Source organism: Emys orbicularis, chromosome 12 (assembly GCF_028017835.1).
Source record: "Emys orbicularis isolate rEmyOrb1 chromosome 12, rEmyOrb1.hap1, whole genome shotgun sequence".
NCBI lineage: Eukaryota > Metazoa > Chordata > Testudines > Emydidae > Emys > Emys orbicularis.
In genome coordinates this window covers 17,680,828-17,701,741 of record NC_088694.1, presented here as the reverse complement: position 1 = coordinate 17,701,741, position 20,914 = coordinate 17,680,828, and the positions used below count along the sequence as shown (strand labels likewise).

Below are 20,914 nucleotides of genomic sequence, written 5' to 3'. Positions count from 1 at the left end.
CCCTAGCATCCAGCCACACAAGTACGATGTTATAACACAACGGACCGATCATTTCTGAGACTTGAATCTAAACCTACCTCATGTCATTACTAGGACTGTTAGACTGAGCTTAGCATTCCAGGTACTTAAAAGGCATTTCCTTAAAGATGTTTGGTTTTTGCCTTGTGACAAATGTCTTTCCTCAGAAGCTCCACTGACTCTTTTTGACTTAAATATCTGTTAGCACCGGCAGACCAACGTGAGGAACTGTTTGTTTATTCTCTTGAAGGCTTCCTCTCTCTCCTCTGACTTGACTTTGGGAGGCAAAATGCCTGTCTCCCATCAAGATATATGTCAAGGAAAAGGACTGCAAGGAACAACAAAGGATGTTCATGTTGCAGAAGCTGAGGGCATGTCAGAGCTAGGAACTGGGGCTATAGACAATCTCAGTATACCCAGAACTTGGGGAAGGGAAATGGAAACCTGCAAATGATGTCTGGGTTGCATTTTCATTTCCATTTCATTTTACTTGGACTAGTTTAAAGGTGCAGTCAAAACAATGTCAGAACTTTTCACCCCTGCCCAGGCTCCCCCATTCAGTACATCTCTGGTTGTGAAAGTCAATCCAATAAAAAGCTCAGGTCCAGATACAAATGGACAGTGATTCCAATACCCATCTTTAGATTTCTGTTCAGGTTACTGCTAGTGAGGGACTGTCTGCATTTACACTGAATATATCTGACCACAACATGTTTGATCCAGTTGTAAGGATTTAGCAGAGGACATTGGTGATGCAGTGATGGGGTTAAAAGCCTCCCTTGAGATGAGGAGAAGAGAATTTTACCCTTCCCCTCCGAGGCATCTTGGCAGACACAAACACTTGAAGGGGAGGCTGACTGAGTGGGAACCCAGAGGGGGGAATCTGCTGGGATCAATTAAAGTGGTACCAACATAAAAGGGGAGAGAGTTTTTCCTGTCTGTCCTTGTTAGTGGTTTCTATACGCACCTCCTACGCAAAGGGCTGAGCCCTGGGGAGTGTTGCAAGCAGGGGAAGAAGGGGCTTTTCTTACCCACCTGAGACAGAGGGGGATTTGTGTCATTCCTTTGTATGTATGCTACAAAGCTGTCCTGTTACTGAACGATAATAAAAAGCCTTTAAAAGCTGGATTCTTTCTGAGCAGTGTCTATGTCAGCTGATGCAGATCCAGCTAATTTTTGATTCGGCTTCATGTGGAGCTGGGCAACTGCCCATAACACTACAGGGAGCTGTGTTGCTGAATCAAACCTGTGGCCTGTGACTGTCTCTGCCTCTAGTTTCTTGGCTTGAAGAGTGTAAGCATGAGCCATTTATTTGCCCTTCAGTACTGCATGGGCACCACTATATTCCTGCTCAGCCCTGGCCCTCTCTCATTTGTTACTATTGGACCAGAAGGGAGAAGAGAATCAGAAGGTGTTCAGACACTACAGGGATGGATGCCAGTACACAATTGACAGCTGGATGGATGGAGAGACAGATTAGGCCCGTCGTGTATATATATAATTTCCAGAGTATGGAATCTCAACCTAGGGTTCACAAACATCTGGGGTCACAACCACCTTGCTTTTCCCATATGGCTACATGGGAAGAGGATCCTGACTAGATCCCAGCTAGCTATGGGGAGTTGGGAGCAGAGTCCCAGGATGGGGAAGTTTGAGAACCACTATTTTTAGGGGACAGAACATTTTTCTGATGACCCAGGAGCCAGTTTATAAGAACCCAGCCAATAACCTTAACCAGTAAGTTTGCCGAAGTCACCCACAATGTTCATGTGCTTCCAAATGTCCTGGCAGCAACTGGGGAAGCCACTGGGATTGTTTGAGATGAACTGTTTAACATGATGAGCAATGGAACCAGGATCGACAGGAAGTATGTGTGTGTGTGGGGGGGGGGGGGGGGAGAATATGATGCCCCCCCAGCTCCAGCACTGGGTGTGATAGCTGTGCACTAATTAATAGGAGCCAGATTTATATGAGACAGAAAAGCTGTTTCCCTAATTCTAAAACGATAAGCCAAGCAGGGACTCTTGGCTTGCTTTAATACAGGTTCCTCTCGCTGTTTGGAAATAACAAATCCAATTGGAATAATTAATTAATCTACACAATTAGCGAGCTCCACTGGTGACTAATATTTACCAGCATCTAAGTCCCAGCAATGTATATTTCTAATAATAGAAAGCTGGTAAGAAGAAGGTGCAAATCACATTAGCTGTTACGGTCTAGTCAATAAAAAGCAGAGCCTGTGTTAATTTAAAAAACAGCTTTTCTGTGACGCCTGTCTGAAAAGATCATTTAATATGTGTGTGAGACTGAGAGCGCGAGGGGCACACACAGAGAAAGTGAGATGAAAAAATAGCGAGACGCAGAAGGAGAGAGAGAGAAAAGAAGAGAGGGAAAGGCATGCCAGGGGGAAGAGAGAGAATCAGCTTTGTAGACAGACTGTCTAGTCTGTTCCAACCTTCTGATCATCTTGATGTGTATAAACAACAATCTCTCCAGTGTCACTGAAACAAGACAGTTGTTAAATGAGATTGTTGATGTTGTTTTTTGTCCTAGAAACCTAATAGCCAACTTTTCAAAATGTAACCATAAAAATCTGGACTTACTGGACGAAAAACTATCTATTCCCTGGTTTTAAATCCCTTTTCTTCTGAAATCAAAGTCCTTTGCAACAGTCACTCAAGTCACTAAAGAAAACGATCCAAGTGGTTAAAGAACAGCCCCACAGCTAACGTATCATGCTGTGTTCACATGACAATGCTGCCTTCCTTCCAACCTGCTCCCAAATATGCCTGGGAAAACAAGTCCTTCTCTAGAGACATTTTGTTAAATGCTTTGAGTCAACGCATCCCATCCTTTGCAGGTAACTCTACCAGTTTTTACCTGGCTTAGATCACATCTGCACCAGCATCATCTCCCATTCAGCAGTTGGAATAGGCTCAAGTGCCCACAATACATATCTTCTTTACCATCCAACATCATCAACAGTACCATCACCCTGGTACCTGGAGATGAAGAATAACTGGCTGAAGTTGAGCCCCGGAATGACAAAGATGATGCTGGTGGGAAGAAGGGAGCACTTTGAACAACCTGCCATGTCCATAACCTCACCCTCCATTAAGGGCATCAGCTCTCTTAGCATTCAAACAGGCTTCTGCTGTGGCATCCTTCTAGATACCTAAAGATCTGGGGATGCAAAAAATGGCCTCTTCCATCTCTGACTGGCCAGAAGTCTGTATCCCATCCAACTCTGATTTGGCCACAAAGCCATACATTAGTGACCCCTTCACTTAATTAAAAAAGCTTCAGTTGTTTCTGAAGTCAGCCACTGGTTACTCAGAATCCAAGGCTGCAAAGAGCCCCGGCTCCGCACTCTTCACTGGCTACACCGTGAATTCAAGGGTTTGGTCCTGATGCCTTAGACAGGTTGTCAGAGGAACTGTCTCCCTCTGCACAGTCATATTCATCTATAATAGCTGTGCTTCTCTGGGATAACAGAACCATCAATCACAAGGGTGAGACTCATAAACATAGGGAACTGAGCTTTCCAGGGTGATGGAATTCATTCACACCAGGATGGCCAGGAAACTCACCCCTTCAGAATCAAAGGCAAAACTCACTTATTTGACCTGTTTTAGCCTTCCCCAAATTATAAAGAAAACTATGGGATAGTGGGGGAAGGGAGAGCAGCGTAAGACATACAGTATAAAAAAGTTATAAGTAGGACTGCAGATTTGTCATGGTGGGAAACATGTAACAGATAATGTGATTTCTCATTCGTCCATGACTCATCTTTGCATCTGTGATTTTAATAAACTTACCCTGCAGCAACAGCTCCTCCTTGGCTCCCTGCTCTGGGCATTGCCACTGGTGTGTGAGGTCACAGTGCTGCTCAGGTTTGGCCTGGCTGCCTCTCCACTGTCATGAGGGAGGGTTGGCCAGGCCAAATCTGAGCGGCACTGTGACCCCATGTGCCAGGTTGCAACACCTAGAGTGGGGATCTGGGCCCAACCCTCCAGGACAGGAGCTGCAGGAACAATCACTGCAGGTTGCATGTAGGTAGGGTGACCAGATGTCCCAATTTTATAGGGACAGTCCCGATATTTGGGGCTTTTTTTTATATGGGCTCCTATTACCCCTCACCCCCGTCCCGATTTTTCACACTTGCTATCTGGTCATCCTACATGTAGGGTGAGAACATTATCCAGCCCTCCCCTGACCCAGGCCCCTCCTCCTCATTTGTTATGGCATTTTTTAAATCAAAAATCACTTCTACTAAATTTCCCATGACTGCTCTGTGATTTTTGATTAAACAATTCTGTGACAAATCTGCAGCCCTAGGTATAATCAAAAGTTAAACTCTGAAGGCGCTGAGGTACCATGGCAGTGAGCCTGGGATGGATGGATGGACAGACAGTAGATAGATACTTTTCCTATTCTATCTGCCCATATACCTTAGTCTTGTGCAGTCAGTCATTAGGCTGGGTTTTAGAGCAGCTTAAACTCAGTGGCGGATTACTGCATGCACAACAGAAAAGAGGGAGGAAATGGTAGCACACCAGCACAGAGAGGTAGAGCCTAGCTCAGAGTACTAGGACTACACAACGTCTAGAAGCAAATGGGGAATCACTCGAGTCAATGGCACAAGCCAGATCAGTAGGGCAGATTTTCCTTCCCCTCCTACTTTTCTTGAAGCTCAAGGTTCCTTCTTCCCTGTGTGCGTGCTAATCGCTCGGAAAGCAGCCCACTGCAGAAAAACAGCCCTTGGAGGATTTGTTTTTGTTTAAAACTCTGCTGCTGCATCAACACAATATTTATTTGTGCACTGTGAGTCTGTGACTCCTTGCCTTAAAGGTCTGCTGGCTTTCCAAACACAGTAGGCCATGTCTGATTCACCACACATCACGCATGTTTACTCAAGGTGCAAATGCCTCGCAGGATTCAAGCAAACCTATATTAAGCAGAAGAGACTATGAAGTGAAATGTTTCCTTTCTGTACCACGTCGCAGGGCAAGCTGCATCATGCATCTTTATAAGGATAGGAAAAATAAAATCATCTCCATCCTTACACAGACTCACAGGGAAACGCACACACACTCTTGGAATATGCAAACAATAGTTACACGGATATTTTCTTTTCATCAGGCCAGATTTTTTTAATGCCTCCCTTTGCATGCAAGTCTTACGCCATTCAGTCTATTACACTGGCAGTCCACTATCACAACTGCAAGTCATTTCGTTTGAATTGTGCAACTCAGAACCTCCACTGCATGTGGCATTCAGTTTAAGGCATGATTTGCAGAAGGAGTCTTTCACAGATGGATAATCACATTGGATTCCCTCTGAAATGGGTTCTGAGGGGTTCTTGTTGCGTCTTAAATACTTAGGCTTTGTCTCCATGAGGAAACAAGGTGTGTTTTTACCACTTGTTAGCGAATGTGTTAACTAACACATGGTAAAATTTTAGTGTGGACAAGGCTGTTGTAGTTTTAACGTGTATTAGTAAGCCAAGTTAAACATACCTTAGTGTTTAGTTACAAGGTGTTAGCTAACGTGGTAAAAGGACACTTATTTTCCTAGTATAAACATGCCCTTATACTCAGCTATCTTCCTAGCTCCCCATTTTCCACCACAAACCACTAAGAAGGCTTGTTAAAACCACACTCCAAGAACTTTCCACTCCCAGCCCTCAACAATACTAACTTCCAGACACATGATCATTGCAACCACATTCAAAACTGAGTAACACTTAAGAAACTAGCCCTATACCTAAAAAGAACAGCACGGTGTTTGGGTTAGCAGAGTGCCTGGATTAGCAGTAGCTGCATCCTTTGCATTAGCAGCTCAAGTGTCAGCTGCACTCGAATGTCAACCCCTCCTCCGCACCTGATGGGCCAGCTAGCTCCAGTTTAAAGCACCACTTCCCTCGAGCTAGGACTGGTCTACACTACAAAGTTCTGCCAGCATAGCTATATTGGCTAGGGAGGTAAAAAATTCACACCCCCACAGGAGACATAGTTATGCCAGCAGAATCCCTAGGGTAGACACAACTACACAGCTATGCCGACATAGGCTCTGTAGTGTAGCCATGACCCTACAGATTTGTGTGTGTGGATGGGAGTCAGGTTAGAGGCCAAACTTGAGTTATAGCTCTAGCTAATAATGCAGTGACAACAAGCGTTACATGACCACATGAAATATACAAAGCAAGGACAGGCTCTCACCAACTCTAAAATCAGAGATCACAAACTAGCAATAAAAACAAGGAGTGGACGACACAGTAAAAAACAAAGTGGGAATGGCTCTGTAACCAAAAGAACAGAGCAGAGATTGCAACGAGACTCATGCTCAACTTCCCTACCCAAAATACAAAGCATACTTCCTCAAATGTTCAGGAATAGAAAGAGATTTCCAAGTAAATACAAGGAAGAGAAGCTGTGCATAACTCAGGGAGAAATGAAAAAGGGAACAGAAACAGCCAAACAGCATGGGACAGCCCACCACCAAATCAGCAATAAACGGTATCTCAAAGTGCAGTATTATGAAGCCTGTTCCCTAGACAGGTAGCTGATGCCATGTATTGGCTTTGATTGATATTTGACAGACTATTTTTTAACTTTGGTAATACTCAGGTTTGAATTAAAGCAACCCAGCACCCTAGCCAACTCCTTATGCCCCCTCATGGCCCCACTCCAGCTAGGTGGGGGGGGGGGGATGAGCAAATTTCAGAGTTAAGATAGGTTTCAGAGTAGCAGCCATGTTAGTCTGTATCCGCAAAAATAACAGGAGTACTTGTGGCACCTTAGAGACTAACAAATTTATTAGAGCATTCGAGTTAAGATAAAGGAGCTAGTTCACACTTCCTGGAGCTATTGTTTCAAGCCTTCTGCAAACTCAGACTGCATCAGTTACACTCAGGCAGGGGCGACCCGTGCCCTGCCGATAGTGGGGGAGGGGGGGAGCGGAGTGAGGGCAGCCAGCTTCAGCAGTGTTACTGACCATGCTCAGTCTGTGTGAGCATGCTCATTACAAGCGAAGCAGCAAATCAGAAGGGGGGGGGCGTGACCCTGCCTGCCCCTCCCCTCCACGTATCCCCTCTGGCGCAGGTCACATTTCAAGCTTTTCTTTGCCTCTATGAGGAAACAGAAACACATTTTTCAAATGAAAGCTGAGATTCTGATCTCATCATGTGCCTTGAGAAAGTGGGCCCTCATCACAGGCCTGCAGTTTCTATACCTTTATCTGGCCCTGGCAATGCTGGGAATAACTCCTCATTCCCATAAAAACCCTGTATTTGAATGTACAACACCTCCTTTCTCTTCTCATTGCTTCGGTGAGCACTGCCACTGCCCTTGGGTCTGCGCTTCGGATCAATTGGGACACCAAATTGACACTGGTATAACTCAATTGTCTTCAATGCAGTTGCTCACAACCTCTTTGGGAACCAGGGCCGGCTCCAGGCACCAGCTCAGCAAGCAGGTGCTTGGGGCGGCCAACGGAGAGGAGCGGCACGTCCGGCTCTTCGGTGGCAATTCGGCGGCGGGTCTCTCAGTCCCTCTCGGAGCAAAGGACCTGCCGCCGAATTGCCACCGAAGAATGAAGCTACCGCCGCTGAAGTGCGGCAGATCGCGACTTTTGTTTGTTTGTTTGTTGTTGGTTTTTTTGCTGCTTGGCACGGCAAAAACCCTGGAGCGGGCCCTATTGGGAACATGGATATATTAAAATATTGGGACGGTTTCAAATGAACATTTGGTGAAATCTGGGTTTTGAATGCAAGTGCATCCTAGTTCAAGTTGCTTAACTGCTAGCCCTCAGCCTCAGCAGAGTGCTCATGTTCTTCTAGTGTGGAGTAGATGCACAAATCATAACCAATCACCCTGCAGAAATTACAGGAAACATGAACATCCTTCATCCTCCATGTGACAAACACTCTGTGAGCTACAGATCTGCGCTTAAGTCTCAACCACAACATAGTAAATAATCTCAGGATAATTTAAACAATGACAGCACTGGGGCTATTTCCAAACACTTCAATCTGATATGGGACATATTTTCGTATTAACACATTCAAACTAAATATATAGGTCTGAGGAAAACCATATCTTTGGGTACTTCTTTCTAAGCAAATTGAAAACCACCTAAAGGAAGAACTTTTATGAAACTCTGCTACAGTTCCCAGTCATATTCAATCAGGGCTGCCCAGAGGGGGGGGGGGGGGAGGTAAGTGGGGCAATTTGCCCCGGGCCCCGCAGGGGCCCACACGAAAGTTTCCAGGGGCCCCCACGAGAGTTTTCGGCGGGTTTTCAGCAGCAGGTCCTTCAGTGCCGCCGAACACACCTGGAGTGAGTGAAGGACCCGCTGCCGAAGACCCGGAGCTTCTGACGCTCCGGGTCTTCGGCAGCAATTCGGCGGCAAGGGCTTCTTCCGCTCCGGGTCTTCGGCGGCGGATCCTTCACTCACTCCGGGACCCGCCACTGAAATGCCCCGAAGACCCAGAGCAGAAGGACCCCCACCGCTGAAGACCCCAGGCCCCCTGAATCCTCTGGGCAGCCCTGTATTCAATCAGGAATCAAGTCATTTCAATTGGAGATGGAATTGTTCTCCTCTTCGTCACTTCTAACCTGTTCAGTAGTGTTGTGTGCTGTTAAAAAGCTACTGAGTTCCACCCCAGAAGAAGCTGGATTTTAGTAATGAATGAAGTGATTCCTGTCTATATATAGACGGTATGGTTTGTAAAACTATTTGGGCTACTTCAGGATGAAAGCCAGATACTGGGCTTGATTCAATTTTCACATATACATGTTTTACATGGGTGCAACTCCATTTACACCAGTGTAAATCAGGAGCAACTGGTGTCAACGAAATTACACCAATGTAAAACTGGTGTGAGATCAAAACTATTTATTATTATAATTTACTATTATGCCTCTTATATTGCAGATTATACTGCAGCGATTTATTGTGTTAATTGCAGAATTACTGACTGCTGATATTTAGGCTCTCATCATGAGAAATTTAAAATGAGCAATTTCTGGTAAAGGTAGAAAAGAACTTAAGTCCCATCATACAAGCAAATTGTCAAGAAATACTTATGTGCAATATTTGCCATACAAAGAGCATTTTCCATCTCTTCTTGAAACAATGAAGAGTCACAGCTGAGAGGAAGAATGAAGCTTTAAGAAAGGGTTCAGATCTAATTAATTCATCTGCAAACAGCTGAACAGGGACTTGCCTCATAGGCAGAGGTGTTTAGTGGCAGGAAATAGCATCACAATGTTCTTTATTGCCCTAATTTTGTGCTTCCTGTGTATTACGTAGGCTTCAAAGTCTCAAAACTCACCGGCACATATTTATATTTTGACCTAATCTCTGAAGAGGAACTGAAATGCTAACGACCTGGAAATGATCAAGAAGAAGAAGTAGAATGAAAGCTATGTACTATACACTGGAGAGTCAACAAAAAACAAACAAACAAACAAAAAACCTGCAATAGCCCAGTCAGTGCCTGGATCTCTGAACTGAAGACCTGTATGATGCATTACTGCTTTTTTCTCAGCAGAATATCAAATCAGCCTTTCTATACAGTGTTTTCAAAAGGGCACTTTTTCTTCAAATGTAAAAGCACCTACATAACACTGGGCTATGTTAGACATGTGATGAGGTGGATTAATAGTAATAATCACTTGTGCTTTGTGCTGTACATTTCACCATCCTTTGCAGGCATGTATGAAGATCTCTGTGATATGTGCAGAATTCTACCCAGAAGGACATTGTCTCTTTCTTGCTAACATACACTCTTTGTCTCCTCTAAGAAACTATTTTTTTTTCATTCCAATGTCCTCATTCTTAAGGATTATGAACCTATTGCACATTTTAAGAACATGGATGTTAGAGCAAATAGGGTTACCAGATGTCCGGTCGAAAAGAGACCCTGGCAGCTCTGGTCAGCAGTTAAAAGTCTGGTCGGTGGCGCAGCGGGGCTAAGGCAGGCTCCCTGCCTGCCATGGCTCCGCGCGGTTCCCGGAAGCAGCGGCATGTCTCCCCTCTGACTTCTATATCATGGTCAATGGGAGCTGCGGGGGCGGTACCTGCGGATGGGGCAGCTTGCGGTGCCGCCTGGTTGCGCCTCCACGTAGGAGCTGGAGGGGGGACATGCCGCTGCTTTTGGGAGCTGCTTGAGGTAAGCGTCACCCAGAGCCTGCACCTCTGACCCCCTCCTGTGCCCCAACCCCCTGCCCCAGCCCTGATCCCCCTCCCACCCTCTCGATCCCAGCCCAGAGCACCCTCCTGCACCCAAAACCCCTCATCCCCAGCCCCATCCCAGAGTCTGCACCCCCATCTGGAGTCATCACCTCCCCCCCGCATCCCAACCTCCTGCCCCAGCCCAGAGCCCCCTCCTGCACTCTGAACCTCTCGGCCCCAGCCCAGAGCCCCCTCCTGCACTTCAAATCCCTCATCCCTGGCCTCACACCAGAGCCCACACCCCCAGCCCAGAGCCTGTAGTCCCTCCCACATCCCAAACCACTGCCTCAGCCCACAGCCCCCTCCCGCACTCTGAGCTCCTCATTTCTGGCCCCACCCCAGAGTCTGCACCCCCAGCTGGAGCCCTCACCACCTACTGCATCCCAACCCCCTGAGCCAGCCCAGTGAAAATGAGCGAGTGAGTGAGGGTGGGGAGAGCGAGCAAGAGGGAAGGGGGATGGAGTGGGTAGCGGCAGGGCCTCAGAGAAGGGGCAGGGCAGAGGGCGGGGCCTTGGAGAAGGGGCGGGGAGGGGGCAGGGCAAGGGTGTTCGGTTTTGTGTTGAGTAGAAAGTTGGCAACCCTAAAAGCAACATAAGGAACAAATCATCTGTTCCTATGAAAGGCTGTGTGAACATTTTTAAAAGGTAGCCCTCAGTGGAACTGGATAGGCCACTAGAAAACAAACACCACTTCAGTTGCAAAATCCAGAGGCAACAGCTGCCTCTCCAAACAAACACAGGGAGAAGCACAGTGAATACTGCTAGGGTTCCCCGGAGACCTGTCAAGCCAGGCTTACAGATACCACATTCAAGAGATTATTTTTTACCTCCTCAGATAGGTAAATAATAATTATGTCTATATGTATTACGAAACACACACTGGTACCAGCAATCTGATAAATATGAATTAAGCACAGACACTGGCTACAAAAAACCTTTTGCTTCCACTTTTTAACACAATATATGGGGAATCCCAATGAGGGCTGAGTGCACTGTGGAAAAGAACAGCTGTTTAAAATCCAGAAGTGTATGAATAAACTGAAGGATTATTTCTTTATATTTTGGAAGTGAGAAGTGGCTGCTGCTTACACAAGCCAAATCCTTGATAGTATGGCATTTATCCTTTCCCTTAACTAACCCTGCATCAAAAGGACCACCCGTACATTAAAACGCACCACTGACGTGTCTAACGGCCGTCCTGTAAGTGGGTATCATGCTGTATAACACAGAAGGTAATAAAAAGGATTGCAAAATATAGGTATTGCATAGGGCTGGGATTTTCAGTGGAGCCCAAGGGACTTAGGCACTCAAATCCCATTTTACTCCCTTAGGCTCAATTGTAAATCTCAGCTGACGTGTCTGGATTGTGTCAGCAAGTCATTATGTACCAATGCTGGCTTGCCTGGATGGTACCAATCTCATAGTTTGTGCAAGTACAAAATTCCAGGGCAACTAGTGAAATGTAAGAGAATCAGCTCAACCCATGAGCCAGTGACAGTGTCTCTCAGCATGTATGGGTGACAGCACTGTGGCTCTGCAAGCAGCAACTGGGAGTGTGATGCCTGCAACATGAATATGCATATGCATGGACATTCTCAGTAGAGCCCTGCTCTGGATCCAGGACATGTGAATTTTGTGACCACACCTAGCATTGCTTCCTGGGGAAAATCATTTACAGAGCAGGTTTGGAAAGGACCCAGCTTGTGTCTACATTTCCATTATACTGTTTACACCTGAAATCTGCAAAAAGAGAACAAAAGCCATGCATGGCTTGATAGCAAAGAAAGGTGAGACCAATGGGGAGTGAGAGCAACATGTGGCCTGTCTGACACTGCAGCGAGGGAGAAATTCCTTTCCTATGGCGAGTTTGTTTTCATTTAAATGATAAAGACTACTTCTTGAAGTGACAGACAGTTGTTGCTGCAAACCCGCCTGTTGCCACTTCTGTACCTTTGTCGTGACCTCTACTGAAATCCTCCTCCTGGCTGTCACCACCTCCTGCCTTTGCACTGCAGCTTTCACCTGGCTTCTCCAAGTCCCAGCTCCACAGGCTGCAGTGTCTGTAGAATGCTGCTGCTGCCCACATTCTTCGAAGTGCAAGGAAGCAAGGCCAGAGCGATCCCATCCTCAGGCAGCACTAAGGGTTTTCCATTCATTTTGAAAATTGTCACCTTCATGGGCATGCTCCCCACCAATCTAACATCACTCACTCAAACCCCTACACGTAATCTCGCCACTTTGGTGAAAGAGTCTTCTCCTTCTCCTGCCATCTGGGTTAGATATCTCCATCTCATTGCTACTCCAGCTCATTTCTGAACTCACATCAAAGCATGCCAGCTGGTATTTTCAAAGGAGGCTGTGTGCCTAACATCCCTAGGCTCCTTTGAAAATTCCATACAACTGCTGTCCCTTTCCAAGGCCTCTTAATTTCTCTCTCTCTATGCTTCTATCATTGGTTTATTTTGATTTTTGCTGAATCACTTAACTCTGCAAAGTGCTTTAGGGTGCAGTTTACATGAAAGGTGCATTGTATTCTACCCCTCTTTTAGGTGGTTTATGAAACAATAGGGCCAAATCCTGAGGGCCTTACTCTGTGTTTATTCAGCCTTTACTCTGACTTCAGTGGGAGTTTGCCTGAGGAGTAAGGGCTGAGTAAACACTGCGTAAAGATCTCAGGAGGTGACCCATATTACCTAAACTCTCACTGAACCCATACCTGAAAGGGGGCTGCAGACTAAAGCCAATTCTAGCCCACTGAAGTTTGTTCAGTTAAACAGAGCCCATCGGTACCAAGACATTTTGAACCATTTTCCAGTATATGTTACATTACTCCATTCTCCAGGGGGAGGTTCAAGCATCAGAGTGTCTACAAACATCAAAAGATGCCAAAGTCAGGTTTGGAGGAGGACACACACACACACCAGTGTCCAGATGTTAAACTGACGCATACCAAACTGTTGGACCCTTTGAGTTTATGTTCTGATTGCAAAGATGTTGCTGACTTCTGACCTAACTAAAGAACTGAGATGATGGGGAGATGACTGTCTCCAACATCTCTCTCTCTTTCTCTCTCGCCCTCTGCTCTTTCTCTTCCTAGTGATTCTTTCTTGGTCAGAATATCAAATACTTCACAGGGAAGTCTGAAATTTTTTTAGGGTAAAATCCTATCTCATTGAAGTCAATGGGGTTTTCACACTGATTTCAGTGAGGCCAGGATTTCACCCTCCTGGGTCTTCCATCTGAACAGAAATAAACCAATGGGCCAGATGAAAACCTGCAGAAATTCGTGAAAGAGCCCAGCCTATCCTTGCAGACATTGTGCTCTGGCTCCAAGAAGCACTCTATGATCATTTCAAAGCTGAAGAGAAGTTGGCAATTTCTCTTTTCAGGGGTTCATGCAAACATAAGGGCCAGATGCTCAGCTGAGGGAATTAACTGTAGCCCTACTTCAGCAAAACCAAATTACACAGCTGAGACTCTAGCCTTCAGTCTTCAGATTCTCACACTGAGTTTCACTTTGATTTTCAAGTGTAGAGGAAAGCTCAGAGTTAGTTGAAACAGGTGAGATTCAGCACGTTTCCACCAGTTTTACCACCAAGTTTACACAATTTCCATGCACAGTCATTGTTCAATTGAGGCTTGCTTCAGAGTCTCATAAACCTGGGAGACCCACAAACCAGGTCTATGTTTTAACCATGTAACAAAATCCTAAACAGAGCACGTTCACCTGGTTTTGTATTTCATTAGGAACATTTTGCTCAGATCTAATTGTCATATGGTTAGAGGGTCCCTGAAGTAGCTTAGGTTCCAAACTGGACCTTAATATTGAGATGCTGCTGTGGGGCATACTCTCTATGAACCATATTTTCAAGGAGGCCTCATCCTGGTCTCTATTTGTGAGTATGCAAATGTGTAATGAGCTGCATTCACAGTTTTGTGTGCTCTATCATTTGCAAGCCCAAAAGGTAACATTTATAAGTCTGCATCTGTGCATCTACTTTGCATGTGCAACTACTGTACTATTCTAAGGTCACCTTTATGGTACAGAAAAATCAGGCCACCAGTTCTGTACTTTGATCTTTGTACTAGATTTTTAAAAGGACCCAGGAAGATAAAATGATGGAACACAGGGTGGTGTTTCTGTTGTATTTTTTGAGCTGCTGTATTACAAAGCTAAAAAGGAACCAAGTAAAATTTTAAACTGGGGCAGACATTCCCATCTGGAGGGATTTTCCCCAGGACACAATTACCCATGCAAGGGGTTCTTGTTAGCCAAACTTTAGTGTTGATATAGAGAGGATAGCCTCAGAGTCTGTACATGCCCTTCACATCCAGAGAGCTGGTCTTAGAATTTGGCAACAGTTGCCATGAATCCACTTCAAACAATTTGCTGAATTCCAATGAAGGTATATGGGGCACCAGAGTTAATATAGCAAGTGTTAATGACTGCAGTCAACAACCCTCCGCTCCCCTTATACATTCTGAACAGTGGTGCAGGAATGTACCTATGGGACTTACATTGGTGGAGTTAATATTTCTGAACTAGACCATCCTAACATAAATCTCTTCAGTAACAGCGGCCCCTCTAGTTAGTTCTCCTCAGAATCATGTCAGCGTGGCACAGCATCTGTCAGTTCACTACCAAGGGTTATAAAGACTTCTGGGGTATTTGAAAAGTCCCTTCAAAGCTGGCGACTGGAGCTTCAGTACTGAACACACATGTTATAACTTCTGGTCTTTGGCGCTTCAAATATCCCGCCAGAAGAACTTTGCTAAGCGGCTGTGATGTGACAACGGGGAGCTCAGCTTTCTGTGGAGGCAGCACAAACCCCACAAAGGGCTATGACATGCTGGGATTCTCACCATCAGAGCCTAACACGAGAGGCTGTTTCTCTGCGGCCTGTGAGCAATTTACAAGAAGTGCAGACACATGGAAAAATCTGTGATCTGGTGAAAGGGCAAAAGCGGGATTGATGCCACAGAGTCCCAGGAGGTGTGGTGGGATTAGAACAGTTCCAAACTATCTATATGGAAGGCAGGATAGGCTGCCTCCCCTGGCATCTGGGAGATAAACTCTCCCCTCTCCCCTGCTATGCCCCGGCGAGTGTGCAGTTAATACACTTTGGGCTGCTTTCAAAAAGCAAAATGCATGTTGAGCTTTCCCTGCTGTGGATTCTTCCGCCTCATAAAACAAGCAGTTAGTGCATGTGTGTCTGTCAGCTAACCTGATCAGGATAAATGGAAAAGAAACTGAATCCAGAGGAAGACACGTATCAAAATCCCCCCAAGAGCTAAGAATATAGGGGCTGATCCTGCTCCCACTGAACTCAGTGAACCCAACATTGGATCCCTAGTTTGGCTTTTCAGGGAGGGAGGAGTATCTGAATTTAAATTAATACTCCCTTCTACAACTTGCTTACAAATGCAACAATTTGTCTCCAAGTTCCCGCTTCCCCCTCCCTTTATTTGGCAGGAAATGAGGACAGAAAGAGTTAACCATGTATTTTTTTTCCCTTACGGAGCAACTTTGGCCAAGTCAAACAGCTAGTCTGAAAGATTTCAATGTACAGTGAAATATTTCTGTTTTATTTGCTTTTTCATATTTATTTTGCAAACCACTGGTCCCTGTGGCAGGGTTCTCGGTTCTCAATCCCAACACAGATTTGCTCACTTCCATGGCAATTACTGCGGCAAACTTCAGCTGAAGTTCCCCGCCATTCCTCCTGGGCCTGGCACTGAGGCTTGGAGACTAAGGACAACACTCATTTGTTGTTCTTGTCCCAACATCTAACCAGCAGGAGGTGCTCACAAACAGCACAGGGTCTCACCCATCCATTTCTGTGATCAGATGTCACCAGTCAATATAGAACTGATTTATAAGCTACTTCTAGAAATAGCATATAGTATATCCTGTCATAGAAATGTCCAGCCTTGCTTGTGCACATTATGGTATGTGTGTTTACCTGAAATTATCGATATATTTATGGGGGATTGTTTCTTTTCCTCTAGGGAAGATCAACCCTGAATTACAAGCTGTGATAGGCAGGCCATTGACAAATAATCAAAGCTTGTAAAAGCCAAGGACAGATATACATAATGGAGCGCTTTACAAATATTGACTTCAGTAAGCCCTACAACACCCCTGTGAGGCAAGTAGTAATAATCCCCGTTTTGCAGACGAGGAAAGCAGAAGAGAGCTTAATAGACTTGCTGAAGGCCACACATGGAGTCAGTACCAGAGATAGGAAGTTTCTGATTCCCAGGCTTGTGATAAGACCATCAAATCACATCTTTGTCTCTAAATAAGGTAAAAACCTAGGTAGAGTTAAACAAGCCCTTTCCCTTCTTCAAACACCGATGCCTCCTCACTCCACTCACTATTCCAACACACCCACAGTGAAATCCTGGCTCCTCTGAAGTCAATTGGGAGTTTTGCCATTGATTGCAACGGAGGCAGGGTTCAGGACTGGTACTTCCATTTCTAGAGAATGAAGACAGGAAGTCTGTGTTTAACTAAAACTCAATTGTCAATAAAGCTGTTAATGCAAATCATCTTCAGAAGAAACATAATCTCTTTATAGTTTCAGAGTTAGAAAATAAAGGGCCAGATTTTGAAAGGCTCAGTTTTGCATGCTCATAACTTCCGCAACTCGCACCCAAGTTGAGGGTTGTGCATGCAGATCCTGGGGCTTGCATGCATGCGACTCAGGCCACACACAAAATTGCACCTCTCAAAATCTGGCCTGGAAGTGGTTTAGTTTCTTTTATTTTATTCTTATATTTCTTTTATATGCAGGTTTTTAAAAAAGGAATTAAAAGAGCAAGCCGAGCAAGCCACATAGCCACATTTGATGTCATTAGCAGGAATAAACAGTTCACTAATGAAAAACTGCTTGATGCTAGTGCAGTCACTGAACTGAGCTGCATTCTTTACTAAGCCCAGCACAGCAGTGTCTAGGCTCTCACCTCCCGGGGAACAGTTAGCCATTTGAGTGCCGTGGGGCACAGTAATGTGGAAATCACTATCACAAAAGTCAGCCCTTTATTTACCTCTTGGCACAAGGTCCCTGCACCACAGACTGGAAGATGCCTGTGCACGTCAGCAGCCTGCACTTCCACAAGGATAACGTGGTCAATGAAAATAATGCAGAGTTGGACAAACAGGCAGCATAAAATCCTCACAACGCTGTGAAATGTGGCCCCAAATTCGGAACCAATCCAAAAATCTTCCTGGGGGTGAATTGGGCAGATTGTTTTTTCCTCTTTTCACAGCTGCCTTTGCATCCTTAAATTCCATATAAAAGAGCAAGCATCAAAATGGTGTGAGACAAGCTCATCTACAGGGTTCTCCAGCTCACAGAACAGACCAGAATATCTCACAAGAAAGCTTGTTCCTGTGAGATTTCCTGCCCAGTTTTACAGATTTAAGAAGTCTGGATTGTTCAGAGAAGCATCTACAATTTGGGGTGCTTACCAAGACCCAAATTCAGAAAGCTGTCCCGTGCCTCCCAAAACAAACAGGAAACCATGCATCATTTTGCCTGATCAGAGAGCTAGACAAGAGCACAATCTAAATATATCTACTGCCCCATTCCCCCAAACCCACAAAAAGCTAGGTTTCATAGTTCCCCTTTACATACATTTGTTTTATCTTGATGACTCCGTCTCACTGCAGCATTTCTTCCCTGCACACATGTTCTTGCAGAACACAATCGTATCACACACAGCCTCCAATGCCCGCTTCCTCTGAATCAGGGCAAAGAATCACACCATTATGTTTTAAACATAATGGGGAAATCGAGAAGCCTGCTAGCGTAACATGACCTGAAAGCAGTGGCAGGCCGGGACACTTGTAATAAGGCATGCTGTTCTACATGTGCATTTGGGAACCAGATAGAATTGTCCTGAAGGCACAGCCAGTCAGGAAGTCATATTCAGGGCTTCCATGGGCATTCAATGCATGCAATGCACACCACCACCTGAAATGCTCCAGCAAGTCAGCTACCCTCCCCAGCATTCCCATCACCTCAGACTGCATTCAAACATTTAGTAGGGCATATTAGTTCCACCCTTGGTATCCCTCAGGATGTTTGGGGTTCCATCTGCCATTACACAGACGGTATGAAGAGGTCACCCTCACCACAGGCAGTCTAGAACCCAGGGCTTAAAGGCCTTGTGCTGTGTATGCATAGGCATGTGTTAAAAATGTGCAAGCATTTGTGTGCCTAATTTATAAGAACATGCTACACATGCGGCTTGCCACTGCAGTAAATGCACCCTCAAATGCAGCTCCAACCATGCCCCCGAGGTATTTGTGTGTATTTTCTGTACTGGGAATAGAAAGAGATCAATATAGAAAGAGAATATATTATTGCCCTTATATAAATCGATGGTACGCCCACATCTTGAATACTGCGTACAGATGTGGTCTCCTCATCTCAAAAAAGATATACTGGCACTAGAAAAGGTTCAGAAAAGGGCAACTAAAATGATTAGGGGTTTGGAACGGGTCCCATATGAGGAGAGATTAAAGACTCTTCAGCTTGGAAAAGAGGAGACTAAGGGGGGATATGATAGAGGTATATAAAATCATGAGTGATGTGGAGAAAGTGGATAAGGAAAAGTTATTTACTTATTCCCATAATACAAGAACTAGGGGTCACCAAATGAAATTAATAGGCAGCAGGTTTAAAACAAATACAAGGAAGTTCTTCTTCACGCAGCGAACAGTCAACTTGTGGAACTCCTTACCTGAGGAGGTTGTGAAGGCGAGGACTGTAACAGCATTTAAAAGAGAACTGGATGAATTCATGGTGGTTAAGTCCATTAATGGCTATTAGCCAGGATGAGTAAGGAATGGTGTCCCTAGCCTCTGTTTGTCAAAGGATGGAGATGGATGGCAGGAGAGAGATCACTTGATCATTGCCTGTTAGGTCCACTCCCTCTGGGCAGGGCCGGCGCTGGCTTTTTTGCCGCCCCAGGCAAAAAAGCCTCCCGCCGCCCTCCCCTCCCCCCCCCCCCCCCCCCCCCCCCCGCGGGGAGCGTGGCAGGGGAGGGCGCTGAGCCCGGCCGCGGCCCCACTCTCCCCGACCGGCCGGAGCGCCGGGGAGGGCGGCAAGCCCGCCGCGGCCCCGCTCTCCCTGGCCGGCCGGAGCGCCGCGGGGAGGGCGGCAAGCCCGGCCGCGGCCCCGCTCTCCCCGACCTGCTGGAGCGCCGGGGAGGGCGGCGAGCCCGCCGCGGCTCCGCTCTCCCCGGCGGCAGGAGCGCCGGGGGGAGGGCGGCGAGCCCGCCGCGGCTCCACTCTCCCCGGCCAGCCGGAGCGCCGGGGGAGGGCGGCCCCGCTCTCCCCAGCCGGCCGGAGCGCCGCGGGGAGGGCGGCGAGCCCAGTCGCGGCCCCGCTCTCGGGCCTGAGCGCCGCCCCCCTCCAGGTGCCGCCCCAAGCACATGCCTGGTAGGCTGGTGCCTGGAGCCGGCCCTGCCTCTGGGGCACCTGGCATTGGCCACTGTCGGTAGACAGGATACTGGGCTAGATGGACCTTTGGTCTGACCCGGTTCGGCCGTTCTTATGTTCTTATTAATAAATATATAAAAAGAGCTGGTCAAATTTGATTGACAAAAAATGGCTTTTTGACCAAAATGAAAATTTTCCCAGAACATTTTTATTTGGGTCAAAATATTCTGAACAGAAGAAACCAAAATCATTTTTGAAAAGTGAAATATTTTCGGTTTTCAATTTTAGTCTTTCATTGGCAAACTAACAAATTTTCACGGGATATTTTGGGGGGGGGAAATGTTTTTAAAGTATGTCCTATGCAAAATAATTGGCAGTTTTCAGTTTTCAACCAGCTCTATGAAAAAAACTTAGCTGGCTCTGATGGTGGTTATTTATTGTTCAGTCAGGGTGATTAAGGGCCTTTTCTGTTTAGTGCCCCGTCATGGGCATTTTCCTCCACTGCCCTTGGCATGAGGGCTATGCTATGATGTGAATCAGAATATGATTAGGTCCCAGGAGGGATGGGGGAAGAGGGGTTTCCCTATTATTTCCAGGCCCTCCTCCATTCCAGAGTGACTTCTTTCCCCCCCCCCCTTCCCTATAACCTCATTTTCTATATTTATATTACATTGCATGCTACTCACAAAATATTTCAGTAAAGCCCCAGGGGCAGATTCTGATCTCAGTCACACCAGGTTATCTTTCCTTCATGTGATGGCAACTGAGTTTCACCAGTGTCAGATGAGAACCAGGGCCTGAGATTCCTCCCTGGGCTAGCGTTTCTGCAGCCAGTGCTCTTCCCAGCAGTGGTGCAGGCTTTATCCTCCTCTGTACTAGCCGCGTTGCTGGTAGAAATAGCTCAGCAGCAGTTCAAGGCACCTATTGCCAGGACAGGCCTCTGGAAATTGGGACAGCCACTATGAAAACAGGCTAGTTGACAACCCTAAATTTGAAACTAGGATTATCCAGGGCTTTGGCACCCCAAAACATGAAGCCTTAAGAATGGCCCCTGCTAAGAAAGGCACATTGACCATTCAGCCTATGTGCCAATGCACTGACTGGCTGTACTAAGCAGCCCATTCATTCAGGCTGCCATTTTCCCCCCTCAGCTGCCCTTTCATTAGCTGCTGAATAGTAGCACCGAATTTCTGGCCAAGAAATGCAC

The 20,914-nt window shown here is 46.1% G+C and overlaps 1 protein-coding gene across 1 annotated transcript in view; it reads right to left on the bottom strand.

Moving 5' to 3' along the window:
- Positions 1-20,914, bottom strand: part of PREX1 (phosphatidylinositol-3,4,5-trisphosphate dependent Rac exchange factor 1) — a 219,947-nt gene that overhangs the window by 129,104 nt on the left and 69,929 nt on the right. The gene's annotated exons all lie outside the window — the stretch shown is intronic.